The 21,524-nt window shown below is 46.5% G+C and overlaps 1 protein-coding gene across 1 annotated transcript in view; it reads right to left on the bottom strand.

Moving 5' to 3' along the window:
- Positions 1-17,086, bottom strand: part of LOC138582141 (zinc finger protein 567-like) — a 428,111-nt gene extending 411,025 nt beyond the window's left edge. The window contains exons 1-2 of the mRNA XM_069653158.1: positions 16,982-17,086; positions 16,651-16,853 (exon numbers count right to left, since the gene is read on the bottom strand). The gene's annotated coding sequence lies outside the window, so the exon portion shown is untranslated. The remainder of the gene's footprint in view (positions 1-16,650; positions 16,854-16,981) is intronic.
- Positions 17,087-21,524: the final 4,438 nt, after the last annotated feature.

The raw sequence follows: 21,524 nt of genomic DNA, 5'->3' as shown, positions 1-21,524 counted from the left end.
GCACATTCAACGAGGGAAATGCAAGGGAGGAGAACAGAAGCAGACAATAAAAATGTGCTCGTGGAATACGAGAGGACATCTTCACCTCCTATCGGCTAGCGACATGACTTTAGGAGCATATGATTTAATATGCCTCCAAGAAACCTGGCTGTGTGAACCACCCTCTATGCGAGGATTCGATTTAATCTTGGCACCCGCAAATAAGGGCCGTCTGGGAAGACCATCTTCAGGGCTCCTGATCGCCTGCAAAAACGGAAGTGGGATCACACTAGACGAGACATTGATTAGTAACCTGGAAATACTGATGGTGAAAGCCTCATGGACTCGCAAGACAAATAACAAAGAAAGCTATGGAAAAACACCATTAATTATAGCAAACGTCTACTGGAATCCAGCATCTACAGAAACAACTACCTTCCTGGAGAAAGTTGAAGAAGCACTGGATATAGCCATGGCGGAACACTTAGTAAACCACTTCATGATCTGCGGAGATCTAAACGCAATATGCTCTACATATCCAGAGAAAGGAAGCAGTCAAGTAAACAGACAGCGGGGAGAACAGCGCGGAATACTATGGACCCGTCTGATGAAATCAAGAAATCTGCACAACTTACAAGAAGCCTTCCCAGACCCAAAGCATCTGCCAACATGGGAAAGAAATAATTCAAAGGCAACAATAGATTACATGTTCGTCACAGAACCGATCTTGGCTATAACAAAAGACTTTGGAATAATTAGAACAAGGGCCAGTGATCACAATTTGCTCTCAACTTCTTGGGAGGCATCAAGCCCCCCGAATGACTACATGAAAGCCGATATCATAGTCAACGGACAAGGAAATCGATTAAAACTATCAAAGGAGCACATTGTGGAACTAGAAAATCGATTTAATTCCATGACGGAAACAGCGGAGGAGAACAAAACTAACTATATCCCTCTTCTAACAAAGTACAAAAAAACTACATTTGTAAAAAAATTTGGTGGAAACCCACCAAAACATGTGTTCGATAAACCTTTGGTGGAGAAACGCCGCATCCTTCGCAAAATCCAACGAAGAGCAAAAATTAATGATACACCGGCAGCATACGAAGAAGCAGCGGCGGCAGCAAAGCACTACAAAGCCTGGGTTAGAGAACACAGGTTAAAACTCTACCAACAAGACTCGGAAAACATCTTGAAAATGATTAGTGGGAGAAACACAAGAGAATTCTGGAGCACCTTGAGAGCCACGACGGACGTTCAAGAAAAATCATTAATAAATGAGGTGGGAGAAACAACATGGGTAAAACACTTTGAAACAATGTACTTGGCTCCAACGAAACCCTCCAGCGAACCCGTTGGACACGAGCAAGGCCCATGGCTAAAAGTAGACGACTCCGAGGAGATCCGACTAAAGATATCAAGTCTAAAGAACTCAAGAGCCCCGGGGCCCGACGGGGTCACAAATGTGGACTTAAAAACAAATCCCGATGAGTGGGCAAGCCTTCTGAGTAAAATCTTCAGAAAATGTGCGGATTTGAGAACTATACCGTCGTCCTGGAAATCAGCAACAGTGGTACCCATTTTCAAAAAAGGTGACAAAAAGAATCCAATGAACTATAGACCAATTGCGCTCCTCGATGTCATAGGGAAAGTGTTTGGAGCAATGTTACTAGACCACTTTAAGCGATGGGCAGCAAAAGCTCCTTGTGAAGACCCATTTCAAACGGGATTTAAGAAAAACATGGGCACGACGGCAAATATTCTACTCCTTTCTGTCCTGAAAAATAAAGTCCTGGAAGGGGGCCCTAGCATCTTTGTGGCTTTCATCGACCTGACCCAGGCCTTTGATCGTATAGACAGGGCAAGGCTCTGGTCTAAACTGGAGGAATGGGACTGTCCTGCAACCTTGCTGAACCCAATTAAGGCACTATACACAGACACCAGCATGCGGATCCGTTTGGACCAAAACGGCTTATTATCAAACCAGATACCAACAGCTAGAGGTGTGAAACAGGGGTGTCCACTGGCCCCGGCCTTATTCTTAGCATTTATTGGTGATATAAATGGCTCAGACACAACTATACGATCTTTTCCACCGAAAATTTGTAAAACACCAATAACGAGGCTCTTATATGCGGACGACCTAGTACTTTTGGACCACACTCCCGTGGGACTACAGCGACAAATGGCAAGTCTGCAGAAGTATATGCAAGAAAACCGGCTAGAAATCAACATCAAAAAAACCAAATTGCTGAGATTCGGGAAGGCGACTAGAAAAAGCAAAGGACCGAGCTTAAATCTGGAGGGCGAACCAATTGATACAGTCTTGGTCTTTAAATACCTAGGAGTCACATTAGACAGTACAAAACAAGACAAAGCCATGCAAATAGCACTAACAACGAAAGTAAACCTAATGGCAGCCCAAGCCAGGGCAATAGATAGAAAGTTTGGCAGATACTCGCTGATACCAGTGCGAGAATTTTACAAGAAAAAAGTTATGCCAACTCTATCATATGGAGGCGATGCCATGATAAACCTGCCTTTAGATATCTGGACAAAAATGGAGTCAAAGTTTTGGAGAAAAGTCCTCATGCTGCCTAATTCAACATCAGGTGCCTCGATTCGTAAAGAGCTCAGCTTGCCGTCCCTTAAAAGCTCTGTCGAACAGGCAAAATTGATGCTTTATAGGAAATGTCGGATGGCGGAGCCTCCATCAATTTACAATTTGATAAATCAGGAACTCGAACGAACCAATACTGGAAGCCTAATGAAATGGAAAAACGACAACATCCAGGCGTTGGAACAAATTCAGGAGAACGAAGAAACACTAACCACCAACCCGAAATTAGTCCTTAAAAAACTAAGAGAATACGATTGGATACGAACTCTGGAAATTGCAGAAAAAAACAAGTTAACCGCACATCTGCCTCCAAACGTAAAAAGACTAAACGAACTACAAGAATTCATCAAAAAATTCCCTTGTAGGAAGGGGAGAGACATGTTACTACGTGCTCGCCTCAATCTCTTGCCAACAAACGAGATCTTGGCAATAAGAGGCAAAACTGAATCCAATTTCTGTCGTTTTTGCAATATACAAGAAATAGAGTCAATACGTCATTTATTGCTAAAATGTGCTGCAAACCAACAAGTAAGAAGCCGTTACCTGAGACATATTTTTTCGGACTTTACTATAGCTGACGAAGACACTTGTTGGGCTCGCTTAATGGGAGGAGACAAGACAAAATGGCAGATAGCTACGTATAAAATACTAGAATCACTAAATCTGCCACGGGCATAGTCCGCGAGGACGGCACATTTTAAGCAATATTTTAAAGCAACACTTTTAGCGACAGCACCAGCTTTATGCGAATTTTACGACAAAAAATCTTTTTTGTAAAAATCTGTTGATTAAATACAAAAAAAAAAAAAAAAAAAAAATTACTAGTTGGAAGTTATTACAGCTAGCAAATGCCACAGAGAAAGGTCTGAGTGCCATTAAGGAACAAAGGTGGGTGGTCAGTCAGACTGCTCTCCAGAATAGGTATGTGTTGGACCTGCTCACTGCTACAGAGGGAGCGGTCTGTGCAAAAATAGGGGCCAGTTTCTGTATGCTAACACCACCACATGATGTAGATAACATCAGTTTGACAGATACCATATCAGCCCTGCATATGTTACATACTACTATGGAGAAGAAGAGTAGTGAAGTAACAGATGAGGACTGGTACCATTGGATGTTCTCACGGGTGTCTACTTGGTTGGGAAACATATTTAAATTAGTAGTGCCTCTCCTTAGTGTATTATTGATAAGCCGCTGTGTTCTACAGATAGTATTGGGATTTTGTAAAGTAGATGCGGGGGAGGAGTAGAAATAGACATGATGTCTCTTACGCCTCGTGCTTTAGGAGGTGCTGCTCTTCTGGTACACACTGGTACACAGATGCTTCCCTTGGCACAGAGGAAATTAGAATGGTCCCGATGGAAAGACCCATCGGACTTCCTGGAACTAGGGTTTCACCACCTTTTTGATCCTGAGAACTACACTGAACACTTGGTGGATGGACTGTGAAGGGATAGTGGCTACTACTTTTTGAGCTACAACCCAGAAAAATATGTAAAAGAGGATGCAGCTTGACGGGGGCCTGTAGAGCTTGGGTTTCAAAGGATGGATTTGACAGGATGAAAGAAAGTGGGTTTTTGGTAAAAGCAGTCCCCAAATGAGAAAGGACATATAGAATAAGGAAGCTGGAATAGTTTGCGCCATGATTGTTTTGTGAAATATAACACAAGCGGGAGAGAGTCTGTTTTTGCCACACTGTAAGGAATTAGTGTTACAACATAGTGAAGGTTAGGCTGCTGAATACACAGAGAGGGAATGTACTAAATGGCAGCAGGCATAGCTAGGTAGGGTCATATGAGAGTATTGAACATGACAAGAATATTGCCATTCTGAGTGTGCAAGGTCCTGCGGGATTCGTAGTAAAAATACACAGCACTGGAGATTAAATTGCTGAATAGAGATTTTGTTGGTCCATGATGGTGTTCGGAAGGCTGAGGATGCCAAGGTTGAGAAAGGAGGGAGGATGTGATGGGGAGCTGAATTTGCAAAAATTGGTCTTCCCTGGGTTTCAGTCTAGATATGCAACAATTAGTTTCTGTTGATAGCAGAGTAAAACACAAAGCTTTGATCGCCAGGTGCACATAGTAACATTGCCAAAGATACTATAGAAAGATGAATGCACAGTAGTACCCCCAAGGTACAAGAGAGGTTTAGTGTGCACACAGAGAACACTGTAGCAAGATGAATAAATTACAGAAGTTGGCCTTGCACCTTGGCCCGCACCACAATAAAGTAACACTTCTGATTCAATTATATCATGCACCTACAAGCATCAGTGTATGACGTGACAGAGGATATGATGAACTGTCCAAGATTAGCAAACTGTCTGAAAGATTGTGGCCCGGCGTGGGAAAGTGAGATGGGAGTACATTTGTTATTTCTGCCCACGAAAAGTTTTGATCTCGCCCTCCACATTAAAATATAATTGAGTTGTTGTGGACAAGCACAACATCCAAGGCTGTATGAGTAACAACTGACCAATGGCACACCTTTTTTGTAATACTGTCAGCAACTGTGGTGCCAGCCAATCAAAAATTGTCCCACTGATGTTCATGAAGGGACGTATCATCTAGTGGGAAGGTCCATGGATGGGTCCAGAGATTAGGGATTGTCCAATGAGCATTTTGAATATATAGAATAATATATCATTTGCTTCCTGATATCAAATCAGAAGGCTCTAGTATTGTTTTTTAGAATTATGACAATGGCCCTCATTCTGATTCAGGCGTTAAGGGGTTTACGGCGCCGTAAACGGCGCCGACCCTTAACGCCCGATTACAAGGTTCCCTTTGCGGGATGGCTTTTAACGGCCCTATGGGGCGAAAATGGGAATGGGGAAGGGTAAAATGGGAAATGGGGATTTACCGCCCCACTCACCTTGGAATGGGGCGGTAAATCCGCCAACCACCATGACGTAACCATAGTTTACGCCATGGTGGTAAGGGTACGACCCAGGCGGTAACTTACCGCCTGGGTCGTAATGAGGGCCAATGTATTGTGTTTGGTTTATAACCCCTGATGCAACAGAAGATTTTGGTGAACGTCTTGTACCTTCTTCCAGCCAAATTACTTTATGAATAAAGTAATTGACGCTGGTTCTTTGTGCACTTTTGTCTGCTCCATTATGTTTGGATAAGTGAGTGTTTGGGAGTGTAAATTCATTAGTGTGTGCTTTATTTCAACCTTTAAAAGGCGACTATATCACACTGCAGGTTCTGTATTAGTTAACAATGCTTCGCTAATAAAACCTGAACATCCTTCTTCCTCCTTATTGAACAGTTGCTTGTTCTTGCATTAGTATGCGGAACATAAGCAAGTAATTCCCCTCATATTGATTTAATTATCTTCATACATATTAAATCTCTTACACATTAATATAAGAAGGTTCAATGGCTGTTTATCTTTTGAAGAGTAAAAATATTATACTCTTATGATCTCATTTTCAAAATCACCAGAGGGTAAATAAAGTGGCGTTAAACTATTATACTAGGATTAATACCCTGATTGATGCAGCTGGACAGATTTAATGCTTTTTGCAGGTGGAGCGTGGGCATGGAACGGACTAATTGTGTCCGCCTTGCTGTCCCGCTTTGCCTGCAAAAACAGACTGGTTTTACATCAGCATGGCATTTTCGAATGGATTGTGTCCTCCCATGTATTGCTCATATTTTGATATCTTCCCTTCCAGCTTCAGCAATTTTTTTTTCAGCAGAGGGCACTCTGTGTCAGTGGGTTGACTCAATGCCCCTTGAGGGCTCTCATCTCAGAGTCAACGTCATCGTCGCTATATATATATATATAGCACACGCAGTGCCTGTTAGCTTCAGTTTAGTTTTTCCACGATGCCCAACGCTTCGAGTAATACAGGGCACTTTGGTTTTCTGTGAAGAAAAACTTTGATACTTGATTATGATGGCCTTGTCTTCGACACCATCAACGCCGAAGAGCGGGTAAAAAATGCCACGACTGAAGCGCCAAAATGTCCCTCACAGATCCTCATCGTGTGTGTCTGTGGTGCCTTGGCATGGACCATAGGATGGCAGACTTGAGTCCAGTCAGTCCATGAGTGGTAAGGCTCTCAAAGAGCATAAAGGGAAATTTGCGGTGGGTAGTGCCCCTACTACATCCCCATCGATGACTCAGTCGAAGAAAAGATCGTCCGGGGAGTCAAAAGGAGACTGTCCTCAAATGAAGAGATCGGAAAAGCGTTACAGCTCCAGGAGCAAATCGCATCATTTCTCATCCTCTTCGAAGAAAAGGCACTATAGGTTGCCTGCTTTGTCATCATCAGATTCCTCTCTGGAGAGAATGACATGCCTGACCGAATCCTCCACTGCAGTCTAGTGGGAAGAATTCAGGCATGAAATGTTAAAGATTTTCAAGAAGGATGCCCAACCCTCTCGAAATAGAAAGAAAGAAAGAAGCCATGCTCCTGTTGTGACATTGAAAGCGGACAAGGAAAAGACTAAAGGCTAAATCCTGCACACCCCCGAGCCCGGGACGTAGGCCGGAGAACCCTCAAGAACCCCTGTGATCTCGACACAACGAGAAATCATTGAAGACTCCATCGAGTCAAGGGTCAAGCCCTCTTAGGGCTCCATTGAAGCTAAAAACGATAAAGAAATTGTCGACGCCATTAGCATTGAGACCATCAATGCCGTTGTCGAAGCATTCAGTGCCGTTAGCATCGAAGCCGTTGATGCCTTTACCTGCTAAACCTTCAACAAGCTCAAAACAAGTTGAAAAACCTACAAGCCTTTCCCAAAAAATGTTTTTTTCAGGTCTTTATCCTCCATTTATGAGGAATAGGATCCTTCGGACCACAACACTGCACCATTTGGGTTGGAGTTAGGCACACCGAACACTCCAGAAAGCCTAATTTCAGAGGAGTCCAGATGAAAAGATCTGTACAATCGCCAATCTGCTAGTGGTATGGACACTTCACCAGAACTTGGGTTTGGCAAGCCAGACCCGGCAGATCATGCAGATGCCTCTTACAGGCAGCTTATGTCCAGAGTTATAGATTTTTCTGGGATGGGGCAGATCTACACCATTTGAGCAGGACGACATGACATATATTCTTGATTAAGGTCCACAGAAGGATCCCATTCTCCCATTTCATATCGCACTTCAAAAAAGGGATATGGGGAATTGGGAAGTTCCTGAATCAAGCCCAGCTTTGAATAAAAACCTCACCAGGAATTAGCAACCCTAGCTATCTATCAAAGCACCCTACACCAGAGAGCCTAGTAGTTCAGGCAGCGACGGCTACTTTCAAACAGGCTGCTTATCCAACCATCCCACCAGCCAGGGATGATAAGCGTTTCGACGCTTTGGGCTAGGAAGGTATTTTCTGCAGGGAGCATGGCTCTTAAGTCTTCAAATGCCACTTGGGCTTTGGCAAAATTTACATTTACCCTATGGGACTGAGTAGCTATGGCGGCTGAACCATATTCCCGAAGGGGAAGAGAGAGACTGCTTCCTGAATATTGTAAGAGACAGTAAGGAGGCCATGTGCGAGTCTCTACAATCAGGACTGGACTTGGCTGATAGTATCAGCAGAGCCATGGCGGCCAGCACGGTAATACACAGGTTTGCATGGTTGGGGAAGGCACTCAGCTGTTTGGCAGCAAGGCTGACGAAAGCTTAGAGAAGCTGCAGACCTCGAAGGTGGCAGCCAAATCCCTTGGTGCTGCCAACAGACAACCACAACCATCTCACCCCAGTGGAACAGCTTGGAGGGGTAGGTCCTTTCGCTTCTACTCCTCAGTTGGAAGAGCGAGAGGACTGGCTAATTAAAGGGGCCAAAGAATATTCCCTCGTGGTGGACGAGGCACAGGTGCAAAGTCTGCCCAAGCAACGGCTACTTTACCAACAGTTGTTGCTTCAGCTGCCTCAAAACCGCTCAGAGGCCCTAACCCACAAGACTCTGGTGGGAGGCAGACTCCCACAGCATCTGCAAGAATGGCGGGGTATTACTTCAGATGCATGGGCATTGGAAACCGTAGCCCAGGGTTACTGCCTCCCCTTTCAAGAAATAGGCCTCAGGACCATCCACCAGGGAGCCACTCATTCAAAGTCCAGATCCATTCCTTGTGCAGGACATTTGAGCCTGATAGAGAGAGGTGCTACAGAACCAGTACCTGTAACTGAGAGGAACAAGGGGTGGTGCTCTCCTTATTTCCTAATCCCCAAGGACGGAAGATTGAGACCCATCTTGACCTTGAGATGCTTGAATAAGTTCCTCAGGAAGAACAAGTTCAAGATGGTCACACCTTCTCGGATCCTTCAGGCCCTCCAGCTCCAGGATTTGATGGGGTCATTGGACCTTCAGGATGCTTTCATGTGCCGATCCATCACACTCACAGGAGGTACCTGAGGTTTACCGCTGGTGGTTCTCACCATCAGTTTTGACTTTTGCCATTCGGGCTGACCTCCGCCCTGAGGGTTTTCACCAAGCTGATGGTGGTGGTGGCAGCGAGTCTCAGGAGAGGGGGGATTCACGTCTACCTCTACCTGAATGATTGGCTGATCAGGGCACGCTCCCCCAAATAGGCCCTACAACATTTCCGTATCACCTGCTACTCTCTTCATGGGCTGGGCTTCTCCCTCAATTACAAAAAGTCTCATATGATACCACCTCAAAGACGCCAATTATTCGGAGCAGTCCTGGATGCATCCTTGGGAAAAGCCTCACCCCCCGTGGAGAGGACTCAACACTTTCTGCAGATGGTCACCAAATTCCAGAGTGCCCAGTGTCTTCCGGCTTTTGATTTTCTGAGGTTTCTTGGCCTTATGGCATCCTGCTTTTCCTGGTGCCAGAGGCTCGCCTGAGGATGAGATCCCTCCAATGGTGTTGGTCAGAGGTGTTCCCGTTTTGGCCAGGGAAGGGTTGAAATTGGAATTGGAAAAGTTGAAGGAGGCGGGCATCATAGAGGAAATTGAGAACTCTGAGTGGTTATCTCCTGTGGTATTAGCACAAAAACAAGATGATGGATTAAGTATGTGTGTAGATCTTAGGGAGCTGAATTTGAATATTTGGGTTGATCGTCATCCGCTACCCAACATCAATTAATTACTTTTAACAAAGGGGCATGCAGAGTGGTTTTCCACTTTTGATCCGTCATCGGCTTATCACCAGATTAACCTGCACGAGGAATCGAGACAATTGACTTAATTTTGACACCTTTTGGTCCATATAGGTTTCAGCGTATGCCATTTGGGTTAGCATCTGCAACTGCAGTTTTTCAGCATTCGATGCAGGAATTGTTTGGGAGTGTGCCGGGAGTAAGCTACTTTCAAGATGACATTTTGATGTGGGGTAAGAACAAAAGGCAACATGATGAGAGGGTGCATCGGGTCATGCAAATTCTGCAGCAGAATAGCTTGACAGTGAATGTATCGAAGTGTCAGGTGGGGGTGGCCAGAGAGACGTATTTAGGGCACACACTTGATGCTGGTGGCATAAGGCCTAGAAAAGGATTGGTTAGAGTTATGAGGGAGGCTCCTTCCTCAGTGAAGAAGGATCAACTCAGGTCATTTATGGGAATGACAGAGTACTATGTCAAGTTTCTACCTTTGTATGCAGAAAAGACTGTGTGCATGCATGCTTTGTTGAAGAAGAATGCCAGGTTTGAATGGTCTCAGGAGTACCAGGCTCAATTTGTTCAATTGAAGGAAGATGTGGACAAGGTGCCATCCTTGAAGTCATTTGACCCGAAGAACAAGACGGTGCTTACTGTAGATGCTAGTGATGTCGGTTTAGGGGCAGGTTTGGACCAATGGCAGGATGGTGTGTGCAAGCCGATTGCATTTGCGTCCAGGACGTTAAGGGATGCTGAGAAACTGTATGCAGTCATTGAGAGGGAGGTTTTTGCTGCTTCTTGGGCTTCAAAGCATTTTAGTTTTTCTCTGTGGGGTATTCCATATGTCATCAGGACGGACCACAAACCGCTTGTATATGTGCTCACCACCAAGGGTGTGGCATCGGTGGCTCCTGGGATTGTGAGGTGGATGGTGGACCTGCAAGAGTTTAATTTCAGGGTGAAGTACTTACCAGGCAAAAGGAATGTGGTAGCAGATTGTTTATCACGATTGCCAGTGGAGGCACCGGAAGAGCAGGGAGAGTGTGATATAAGCACCCAGGTGGCATGTTTGCTTCTTGCGGTGGATAAGGATGAGTGGGAGGAAGAATTGGCCAAGGATGCAGATTAAGCGTGGATTAGAGATGGTCTGTGTGATGGTTGGGAAGTGGTCATGGGTAGGGAGGAAGGACAGGGGTACATGCAGGTTTTGAGGGAACTGGCGGAGGGACCATAGGGAGTCACGAGAGGGGAGAGGTTGGTGCCTCTCGTGAGTGTGAGAGCAAGACTTGTTGAGATGGTGCATGAGGGGCATTTGGGTAGGTCTCTGACCAAAAGGAGGTTGCGGGAGGTGTATTGGTGGCCGGCTATGGATGAGGAGGTAGAGGTGGTGGTGAAGGAGTGTGTGGCATGTGCCACGAGTGATACGAGCAGAGGGCTGCACCCACAACCAGTGTACCCTTTGGATGTTCCAAATGAGGTATGGTCCAAGGTGGTCTTAGACGAGGGGGTTTGAGATTTGTGGTGGTGTTGGTTGACTATACGTCATGATGAGTTGAGACTGCTGCTTTCGAGTCAGTAACCACGGACAAGGTGATTGGTTTCCTTAAAAGGATATTTGATAGGGGAGGTGTACCTGCAAGTATGGTCACAGACAACGGGGTGCAGTTTGTGTCCCAGAAAATGCAGGATTTTTTTAGGAGCAATGGTATCAGGCACCATAGGACAGCTTTGCACAATCCGTGCACCAATGGAGGGCTATTCAGCTGGCCGTCACCAATGGGTTGTGTTGGCAGGAGGTGATTCAGAGGCTTTGACAGCGTATAGGCGAATGCCTTTGGTGTTTACAGGCAAATCACTGTTGTAACTCATGAGTGGTAGGAATGCTGGGTAAAGGTTGAGGACGGCTGCTCTTGATGGGGGTGTGATCACAGAGCTGAACATGTCAGAGGTGTTACAAAGGGTGGGTGCACACCAGGATCATGTGAGAGCACAGCAGAGCGGGGAAAAGACCCATTAGGGTCGAGGTGGGTGACAAACCCCAGATTTGTCCCTAAGGGGAGGAGCACGTTTATGTCCCTGCATGCGTATGGTGGCGACGGTGGGCACAGGGTATGTGGTTCTTGACGATGGGACAAGGTGGTGCAAGAGAAGGGTTGTTGTGTTAAGGGGTGCTGCTGAGGCACCGTCAGTTCAGTGTGGTTCTGATTTGGAGTCTCAGTTAAGTGATTTCTCTGTGGAACAGCATGTGGGTGGAGCTACGGGGGAGTTGGAAGCAGGACGTAATGAGGTATCTGCGGGTGACAGCCGTGAGGAAGGGGTGAGTGTGGCGTCTGAGGAGGAAAGTGTTCCTCGGGCATCGGGCAGGAATGGGGGGTGTCCGTTGAGGGTGCGCGTGCCTCCTGTCAGAATTAAGGATTATGTGTGGGAGGGTGGTAGTGAGTAACATGTGTGTGGTTAGTGTGCATGTGGGTAGTGTGCGCGTGGGTCCATGGCCACAGCGTGCGTGTGTTTTATCACTGCAGTGTGCATGTGAGCTTGTCACATGTGAGCTTGCCACGTGCATTCTTTATTTTGATCTGTTTTTACCCAATCTTCCCTTTTTCTCCCATCATCACAAATGTGTGTTATCTCAGTTAACTAGTGCACATATTGTTCTGTTGTTTCAATTGTTCCCTTTTTCATGTTTTTGCTTAATGTGGTATGTGCTAAGGGAGGGAGAAATGTCATAATGCATTCTGGAATGCCGGCTTACGTTGCTACGCGGTCAGCATTCCAAGTGCCGTATAACGGTTGAAAGTGGGGCTTAGTGGTGGTGGGCCCACAGGGTCTGTCCTAATAAATAAAGGATTTACTTCATCCATTACCTCTGGAGTTTCTCCAACGGACTAATGTATGATAAAGTGATCAAAAATGTAATATGTGGCAATGACCGGCAATCTATGGCACAGTAGGCACCTGTAACAAACATTGCAGTATGACCAGTGTAGTGATCTTGGGGAGCAACGGAACACACATTGCCAATATATATGGTCCAACACCTTATCATAGCGAGGAGCACAACAGAATAGGTTAGATCACGTGGTAAATGTATGCAAACAGTGAACTGGTGAGTGATTTTCCTAGGCATGACCCTTCCTAAACCAGGATCTCTTCCTATCCCATGTCCTTAAAATGCCTCACCCTCCAAGGCTATATCCCCGTTAATGTGGGTTGGGCAAAGAGGCAACCGCAACATAAAACAGAAAGAGGATGGGCTAATCAAAAATATGGTAAACAGTGACCTAATTGAAGGGTGTCACTTGGCCAAGGTTGGTTCCCTGGTCTACCTAAATATAATTTAGGACTTAAATACCCTGGCTGGCCAGAACAAGTTATTCATTCATTCACTGGGTGTACAAACCAACCCATGGATTCATTCTTGGTCTCCTTTTTGTCCTTTGGTAGATATGTTGTAACCCTCTGACTGACAGTTGCCCTCCTGCACCCAATAGACTCCTGCTCCCCTCAAGCAGAGACCACAACCGCCTTGGGTTCTCTTTCAGCTTCTGCAGCACATGACAGTCCCAAATACTCTTTCTCAAGTGAAATCCATAACCGGCTAGGATTTTCTTTCTAATGAGTCACTCACAACATGTTCTGGGTTTCTTCCCCAGGTTCTAGGTATTACATTCTAGTTGACTGTCATCACTTATTTCTCCTCGATTGTCTGTGGCTCTAGCCAAGATCGAGGCTATAGCCTCCAGCCGGCTCTATTTTCTTCTTTCTGGTATGCTGGTGAACCCCCCTTGTGCCTGTACACACGTCCCTGGATCTGCCTACCTTCAGGTTCTCCCTCCTGGGCCTGGCCTTTCCCTGGGGCCTGGCTATCCACCTGGAGCTGTCTCTTTCCTAAGGTCTTGCCCCCTTGCTGGGTCTCTTCCGAGGCTCCGATTCTATAAAAAGGGTACATCTGAGCTCCCATGGACCTTCACTGGGCTCTGTTTGCATTTTGCGACAAAGCATGTCTGCACCCCCACTTCCTCTTGACCCGACTGAGGCAACAAAGTCTCTTTCATGCTGCCTGGACCAAGTGTAGCTCCCTCTGGTTATCTGATTTTTAGTGAGGGTTTTAACAGAACTTAGGCCGAGCAGAAGGGGTGGAGGGTGAACTTTGCTTTGTGTTTGGAGAGGAACTGATTTTGCTCTCTCGTAGGTTTGCTGACGTTTATGCAGGTAACATTTAGAAAGCCTAAAACATGTTCTGGGGCCTGCTTACTTCCTTTTCCTTGGGAATGTAATTGGTGTTTCTATGGCTATTTCCAGGATAAATAGTGTTTTGTATGAGCAAATCCTACTGCTAAATGGGGCGGCTTGTAACTGCACTGTTTTGGCTAAGTAAAAGGAAAGTACTGTTTATGTGTGAAGGTAGGATCTGGGTGCATTTTCCTTTCGTCTTCCCCACCCCCCATTTAGGGTTTGGTGTGCCTCACCTCTGTTCTCTGACCCATGGTTCCTCTTAAAGAGATGGGGTGACTCCTGCTGGATATTGCTCTTGTATGAAGTGGGCCTTTATTGCTACCTGATGGGGCTGTGGGAACTGCTGTCTGTGAATGTCCTGTCTCCAGATCACCTCCCCCTTTTTCATCAGAACAAGAAGTGGGTGTTCCTTTGAAAGCATTGGAGTGGGTTTTTGTTGGATATTGAAGTTGTGGGGGACTCTGACAACCTCTGTAGGTTTTGGGAATACTTCACAGTCTCTCTTGGGTCCTCCTTACACTGCCTTCAAGGGTGGCATTGCATAGGAGGTGGCTTCTTAAAACCCTCGAAATTCTCCCACTCCCCCTCATCTTGGTCCCTAAATTTTACTTGATCTCACTCGCAAAATATGAAGCAGAATTAACAGCAATGACTGGCCAAATGGAGGTTTGGTAACTAATAGATAGCAGGGTGACAAAAGAATATGACTCAGGCTGGCCCATTGGGTGACGCAGAGGATTAAGCGAGAAAGTCATGGTGGCCACGGTGGCAGTGAAAGGAGCAGGCTGTCAAGTGAATGTGCAGTGTAGCAGGGTGATCAGTGGATGAAGCAACATGGATAGTCGGTGTGACAGGCTTCCAAGTGAATGAAGAGAATCACAAATGTACTCTTTGGCATTTATAATGCACTCAATGCAAAACAAGTTACTTCAGTGCTATATGGTCAGGTGATTTGTAAACTAGGCCTTGGACCCTGTGGATGAGGTTGGGGTACAGTGTGTAAAGGATGGTGACCAGTCAGGTGTGCAGAGTGAGAAGGCAGTGTACCAAGGTGATACGTGGTATGACCTGTAAGGGATTACCTGGGAAAGGGCTGTACGAATGCTGACTGTGGAGGGAACATGTAAACCAGCACTCGCTGCCCATTTACTACCTTTTCGATGACAGGAAAAAAGAGGTCTCCCTAATGGGGTTAGCACATCTGTTCTGGGTCTGAAGTGTCTCCATGAGTACTTTGTTACTCTTATGCTCTTAAAGTAGTTAACTCCTGTGTGATTTGACCTTTTATATCAGGATTAGACAAGGCTATGCGATTAATTGGATTCTGCCTTGCAAGAGTACAAGGATGAGTAGAGGCTAAAATGCCCACTCACTCCTCACACTTCTACAAACCAAACGCCAACGCAATCATAAAGGTAAAATAGGGACAGTTAAGCGATATACCTCGGTCACCTTTCGTGGTAACGTGGTCTGAGTGAAAGCTATGCTCTAACAAGGGGTGTGAATGATATCAAGTAGTTACCCAAACAACACAGTAACAGTCCAAAATAAAGGGAATGTCCAATCAAAGTTCCATACAAATATATATATTTTAATTTAACACACCATCTGCAAGAAAATTCAATAGGAAGCATTGTACAAAGCCCACATCTGTGGAAACTGTATCACAAGGGGAGTAACCACCGATGTATGTTAGAACATACTACAAGTACTGTATGTTTCTGTTTAAAGCAAGATACTTTTGGTGTTGTCCAAGTCACCTGTGATCCATCCTTTCGATCCGATATTAGGATCCTTTAAACATCAAGACCGTTTGTAGGTCATTTGTACACTTATTCATAGTCTTGTTTGTAATTTTCATGCATGATCTTTATTTAATGATACTCAGTTTTCTGGTTATGAGACAATCAAAGTAAGTCATACCAGTTGTTTGGAAATAAGCAAAGAAAATTAACACACGAGTCTCAAATGTGTGCTAAACCAAACAATTTCAAAACAAAACAAAAAAAGTTTTCACATAAAGTTAACGGTACAATGTGGATTAAAAAGCAACTGCATTACAAAAAATACAGACAAATACAAGAGAACAAGCAACATCATAGTGTAGACAAGTGTGAGTCGCACAAATTAATGGTCTAATAGTGTAGGGCATAGGGGTTGAAGGAAGCAACTGCCTTTCAAAAATACAAACAGCCCCATATGTTGTGAATTTTGCTGTGCTCTTTTGGTGAACAATCATCGGTCTACGTCGGGAACAAGACTTCCCAGGGTTAAAAAAAAAGGACGGGCAGAAGAAAAGCCAGGTCCTAGGACGTTTCAGCTCCCAGATGCGGTGCCTTTTTCTGGGCCTCAGGATTGTGTCTCCCTAAAAATAGTGGACACAAAGAGAAAGGGGGAAATTGGATCTCTTAAGGAGGGCTGCACTTTTGAGCACTATAGCATTAAAAAGAGGATCAAACACAACTAAGGATAACTGACAAAAATGAGTTTTTTGACTTAAAATGGTGCTGGCCAACATTATGCTTGGAACCGGAGCGTGCGAAGCGAAGGAAAGGTGAATGGAGCAGTGTAGATAGTCGATCTGGTTAAGTCGATCGAAATCAGCAAAGGTCTGAATGCCAACAACCAGTGTCCTTCTGTGAATAAATAACATATATTTGTAATCGGCGAGGTGTATGAGACCTAGAGCAGGTCTGTTCAGTTATATGGAACAGTAGTGATTCTTACCTTGTGTTGGTATAAGGCTGAAGAATCTATAGGAAGTTCGAAGTCCACTGCTGTGGAACAATAGTATGACTTGTTCGTGAAGGAATAAGGGCACAGGTATGGCGAGGAAACAGCCTTTATAGGTAGCTGCGTGTTGGTAATTCAAGGTGTGACCATTTTTAGCCAGTGACTTGGTAGTGTGGAGGAAGCGCTGACTTCAAGGGCTGTGAAAAAGTAAAGATGCAGTGTTACCGACTATAGGAACGCAGTGGCGTCTATAATATAAGTGTGACTGAACTGGTCATCAGAGTCACAGGTAAGGACCCGGCGGATGATGTCCTGCGCGACTTACCTTCCAGCCATCGAGGGCCCTGATGTGTGGACGCCAGGGATAAGTCGATAGAAATGGAGCTTTATGCGGGCAGCTTAGCTAGTACAGCGCTCGCATGCTTGAGAGTGTAGCAGCTACGGTGCGCGCATGCTTGGGAATATAGTATATTTCCCCGGCGTGTGCAATGTTCATAGGTAGTACAGCGTTGCCTAGGCAACGTAATGCCAACTGTGTAGTGTTCGTATGGGACTGCAAACGGGAGTATTTCAGATCGTTTTCTGGATGGTTTTGTAAGTTCAAGGCAGGAAAAAACCTCATCAATGTTGTTTACGTGCTTGATGGCTAGGAGTCTATATTGGCACCCTGTGGAAAGAACAGAGCAGATGCAACATATATAAGATTGCAGTACTCGGAGTATGAAGTCAGGGGTCATAGGCAAATTCTAGTGGATACCTTCCTCCCACCGATTCCTATCCGACGATATCCCTATAACAGCGCAGCTGTTTTCTGGAAATGTTTCCGTCACCAGGGGGCGCAACGTGGCTCTGTGTCTGCTCCGTCCAACACCTTTACATGCTTCATGTCGGATATGACGTTGCGGTCATTGTAAATAGTAATGCCACACCCTGAGACCTCAGTTTCTTTTTTCCGCGTACTGTGTTAGCTGATCAGACCACAATTGTCGAGCTTTACTGATTGACTTACTTTTTCAAGTACATCATGCCTACTCAGTCCAAGGCCTTGGGTTTCAAGCTGCGCGTGGACTGCAGCCGGCAAATGTCAGTTTCAGATCCACACCAGAGATTCCGGGTCATGCCAGTGCATGAACCCGATGGCCCTCTGGGAGATGGTGGCGAAGATCTTTACCTTCATCCACAAGAGGAAGGGCAAAGCTTCGCAGTCGAGATCACACGGCGCAGAATGACACTCTGAGGAGCAGGCAGGTCTGCGCAAGGAAAAGGACAAGAAGAAGCCCTGCTCCCCGAGAGAGTCCTCACACTGACATCTGTCATCTTTGAAGAAGACCCAGGGGTCGCCTAAGCATCCGGCGCACATGCCTTTTCCTCCCCAGTCCTCTGTGCCAGAAGAATGGGAAAGCTTCCACAAAAAGATGTTGAGCACCTTTGCTAGGGTGCCAGCAGCTCCTGCCTCAGTGCCTGTGGTACAGGTGACGGCACCTGCAGGATCCCACCGTGTTTGTTGTGACCAGCAGGGAACCCTATGGCGACCACCCCCACATGCCTAGGAGCTAGGGCCTAGACCAGACAGAGATGGCGCTCAATCGGTGCCAACAGGCCCCTCCTTCAAGAGCGGTGCCCTCAGCATCTCGGACACTGAGGCTCCAGAGAAATGTTCCCCACTCGCTACGGATTCTTTCTTGTCAAGGATTTGTGACATCTATGTGGAGGGCGGCCAGATCCCTTTTGGGCTTGAACTGAAGGGTTTTACAGAGTTGAGGGACTTCATGTAGGAATTCTACAGGGAAGGTGAGGATGTTCTAGGCCTGGCAGAGGTCCTACAATGGGCCAGCAGCCTCAACACCTCCCTGGAGATGGAATTTTTGCCAGCTTCCACCCCAGGAAATCCTCACTCCACCTTCCAGCGCTTGATGGCTAAGGTGGCCAGTACTCTGGGGCTATCTGCTTTGTCCAGGTTGAAGGACCAGTATGAACTTTGTAACATTCTGGTTGATGCCCCCATGAAGAAGACATTCCTGCCCTTCAATGTGGCAGTAGAGTCCCCCATATTGGAGTTGTGGGAGAAACCTGCATCTGGGTTCACTGGTCAGGCTCTGGCGTGGCTGACTTCTTTCCTCTCCGACCGACCCTCCCAGGTCCAACTTGGGTCCTTTCTCTCCAATATATTTTTCTCTACCTGTGGTGTCCCCCAGGGGTCTAACCTCTCTGCCTGGCTGTTCAACCAATACCTGGCACTCCTTGCCCACCGCATCGCCTCTCTCTGCCCCAACTTTCAGTGCTATGCGGATGATACCCAGCTCATTTTCAGGCTGCCCTCTGCCTCCTCCTCTCCTTCCCTCATCTCTGACTGTCTGTCTGCCATCCAGGAGTGGTGTGCCGCCAATGACCTCTGCCTTAATGCCAGTAAGACTGAGATTCTACTCATCGGCACACCTACCCCCTCCTTCCCTGCATCTCTCTGGCTGGCCTCTCTAGGCCCTTTCCTACTCCCACCTGCAAGGCCAAAAACCTTGGGGTCATCTTCGACTCCACACTCTCCTTCTCTCCTCACATCTCTGACGTCTCTAAGAAGTCACACTACCAGCTGCACCTCCTCAAAAGGTATTCTTCCTTTCCTCTCTTTCCCCCAGAAGCTCACTGTCTCCAGAACCCTAGTTCTCAATAGGCTGGACTATTGTAACAGCCTCTATCTAAATCTGCCTGCCTCTACTATCCGCCCTCTGCAACTTGTACAGAACAGAACTGCGAGACTGATCCTTGGCCTCAAGCCCAGGGATCGTATCTCTCCAGTACTGACATCTCTGCACTGGCTCCCAGTGGCTGCAAGGATTCAGTTCAAAACCCTCTGCATTGTCCACAAGGCCTTCTGGGGCATGGGGCCGCAATACCTTCAACTTTCTCTTCCTAAATATCTTCCATCTCGAGCGCTTCGCTCATCTGCCTCTAACTCGCTCAGGGTCAGTCGCTTCTCCAAGCAACGAGTTGGTGGTAGATCGCTCTCCTCGGCAGGGGCCTCCCTCTGGAACAGCCTTCCTGCCTCCCTGAAACTTGAGGAGAACCATCTCCGGTTCCGGAAGCACCTCAAGACCTTCCTCTTTGCTTCTGCTTTCTCTCCCCTGCTCCCTTGCTGAGTTTGTGACAGTAACTGCACTGGTCACCCTTTCCATCCCAGACCCTGGCCCCGCCAGATGCCCACCTGCACCGCCTCCCTGGCAACCCCTGCACTTGGCTACCAGCACCTATCTGCACTTACCTTGCACTTGCTGGCCGTTTTTTTTTATTCTACGATCCCATGTACTGTACTTTTATCCTCTCCTTTACCTCTCGCACTTTCCCTTTCCCCCTTCCCATGCACTTGCGTGTTCTGAATGATACCTGCCCTAGTAAGATCGTTGTCTGTTTTCCCTTGTTCCCCCTCCCTTGCCTCACCGCACCTTGAAACACTTGTGTATAGGCGCGTTATACATGCCATATCATATCATCTGTTCTGGCAGTGGACATGGATCTGGCAAGGAAACACTGTCCTGTTCTATCAGATCTGGCCTTTCTTTGTTCCCATGATTCGCCTGAGAGCTTGGTGCAGGCTGCGACGGCTACCCTGGAGACCTCCACCTTCCCTTCCCTTCCACTGGAAAGTGTGAGAGAATCCTGAAGGTGTCTGACCAGCTAGTCTGTCATCCTGGTGGCCAGGACACGGCCACCGCTTTTGGGTCCAGTTCCAGGGGGTGGGCCAGTGTGGGAGGATCACCTGGGTGAGGGGTCCTTGGGGAGTGGAAGTGGGACACAGACAGTGAGACGCGGTATCCCCTTCCCTGTAACACCTTTACCCCCATCCTACCAGGTAGGATACTTAGGAACTCAACCCCCCTCCTTTTCGAACACAAACACTTTCTCACAGACAGCTCACTGTGAGACAAAAAGGACTAACACCTGAGCCGTATACCTCACATGTCCCAATACAATAGTCAGGCAGGGTCAGGTAATTACTGATCATTACACACACCTGACTTCCATCACACTTCCCCACATGGATAAAAGGCAGAGCACGAAAGCACACTCTGAGAAAGGCAAAGTATGCAAGGAGGCAGCAGTTCCAAGATGGCAGTTTAATACAAGGCGAAAGATGGCAAAACCGAAGCGGATTGCAAGGAGGGAAGTGCCCTTGACCTTTTCAACGAAAGCCTGTTACTTTTAGGAACCTTTGAGATTAGGAAAACATAAGACCAATCGAGGGTAAAGAATCCTGCATTGTGTATGGGAGGTACCCTGGGCTCTCCCACGTTGATACTCAAGGCGGGAAAATCATTTGCCACCGTCCTACTGTCCTTTGCTCCTGCAACAAAGCAGCGCCAGTGAAGTCAGCACAGCCAGCTAGTTGGGGAGACTGATGTCGGAGTGGTCTGTGTTAAAGCCAAGGTTGCAAATGGCAACATTGCATAATGAAAACTGAAGAGAACAGTGTGCAAAACTTATGTGGCAAATGACGCAAACACAATTAAACCATCTGATGAGTGAGTGAACTTTGAAGCCAAGATACAATACCGTAGACAGAGTGGTCCGACACCACATGGGTGTTCATTTGAAAGTCTCTGTTAAGTATCCATCTGAAAGGTGGCAAATGTGAAGAGTGATAAAGAATTGTGAAATCGAAGTGGTCCTGCAACGGGTCAATTAAAACCCGGTGCACAGTTGAAAGTCTGCGATAGTTGAAGAAATTGTACAGGAAGTTGGTCCGAGCCTGGCGGAGGGAGATCAGCTAAAGCATTTTGGATAAAGTAAGTTTGTGTTAAGTTATGAACATTAAGCTAAAAAGGAATCTGAGCTCGACTGAGGGGGATTCGAGATCTGAGCCTGACCGAGGGGAT

Source organism: Ambystoma mexicanum, chromosome 3q, assembly GCF_040938575.1.
Source record: "Ambystoma mexicanum isolate Mex_15411 chromosome 3q, UKY_AmexF1_1, whole genome shotgun sequence".
In the NCBI taxonomy this organism is placed as follows: Eukaryota; Metazoa; Chordata; class Amphibia; order Caudata; family Ambystomatidae; genus Ambystoma; species Ambystoma mexicanum.
The sequence above is the reverse complement of the archived record's forward strand: the minus strand, read 5'-3'. Positions and strand labels throughout refer to the sequence as shown.